Consider the following 1,692-nt stretch of genomic DNA (forward strand, 5'->3'; position numbering starts at 1 on the left):
GGTCTGACTGAGGCCTGTGTGCTGAGTGCTGCTGTGAACCTGATTGGAGTCAGAACACTGAAAATAACGTTTTAAGAAGAAATCCAGCTGAATCCTGTTTATTCAAACATACCATTTTGAACAATGCATATTTTTCCAACAGACGGACAGAGGTTTTAGCACTAGAGCCTCCTCCAGAGGAGACCTAGAGATTCCTCATAGGAAAACAACCTTTGGACAAACTGTTCTGTCAGTCAAAGGAGCTCACTTTTGGAACAGTCTCCCAACAAATATAAGGGAATGTCCCAGTTATTGTACATTTAAAAATCATCTTAAACAGCTTCTTAAAAGCTCTCAGTCATGCACTCACTGAGTAATTTTAAATCTATTGTTGTATGTAATTGTCTGGACATGTATGTGTGTTTTGCATGAGTTTTTGTATGATTGTATATTGTGATCTTATGTTGTTTTGTTCTTTTGAACATATTGTGTTGTTTGTTTGTTTGTTTTCCCTTTCTTCCTGCCTCAGGACTACAGATGTAAATTAGCAACTATGCTGTAAGCTGGCTCATTAACAGTCTATACAGAAGTATAAGAATGTTCATTAATGTACACTGTCCTGATTAAATAAAGAATAAAAAATTGTCATTTTACTAGTGCTTTTTTAAATTACCCTACAGGAAAAGTCAATCTGACTGTGATGTGCTCAGGTGTAGTGAATGGCTCCTCAATTAACCTGTGTTTTCTTTTAGGCAGTAGGGATGGGCGATATGTTATCGTGTGCAATATATCGTCAAAAAAACTCCCCATGGTAAAAATTTGTCATCTCGCGATAAAAACGATCAAATCCTGTCGCATATACTGTGCGCGCGAGGCGTCACGTGAACAACGCGCAAACAACAAACATGGCYGAAGGTGGAGGAAGCATGGCTGAGGAGCTTGTTCCTAAAAGYGGCTCCAGTTCCGTTATCTGGAATTGGTTTGGCTTTAAAAAGTCTGACACAGAGCAGAAAGCAGTAATATGCAAAGTCTGAGGGCAAACGGTGACAACAAAGGACAGCAACACTACAAATTTATTTCACCACCTAAAACACAAACACAAGCCAGAATACGAAGCTAGCCAGAAGATGCGCTACGATGCAGCAGAAGCGCTCGCATTAACTTCCAAAGCCAAGAAACCGACAACAACTCAAACTAAACTTAACAATGCATTTGTTCATTCCACACCATATGACAGCCAAAGCAAGCGGTGGAAAGAATTAACAGAGTCCGTTGCGTTTTGCCTGGCTAAAGATATGTTGCCGCTCCGAACTGTGGAGAAGGACGGTTTCAGGCGCATGATTCACAAAATGGATGCGAGATACAAGTTGCCTTCAAGGAAATATTTTTCCAAGACAGCCTTGCCGAAGATGTATGAGGAGTGCCGTGACGGGCTACAAACAAAGCTGTCGACAGTGACTTTTTTTGCGTCAACTACAGACATGTGGAGCAGCCGAGCAACAGAGCCGTACATCAGCTTCACGGTGCACTACATAGCTGATTGGAGTTTGAAGAGCAGTTGCCTCCAGACAAGTTTTTTCCCGGAGGACCACACGGGTGAAAATATTGCGAGTGGACTGAAACAGTTTACAAGAATGGAAACTTGACGAGGCCAAACAGGTGTGCCTGACCACGGACAGTGGAGCGAACATGGTGAAAGCTGTCGCCTTGAAC

Source organism: Austrofundulus limnaeus, unplaced genomic scaffold (genome assembly GCF_001266775.1).
Source record: "Austrofundulus limnaeus strain Quisiro unplaced genomic scaffold, Austrofundulus_limnaeus-1.0 Scaffold25, whole genome shotgun sequence".
Classification (NCBI taxonomy): Eukaryota; Metazoa; Chordata; class Actinopteri; order Cyprinodontiformes; family Rivulidae; genus Austrofundulus; species Austrofundulus limnaeus.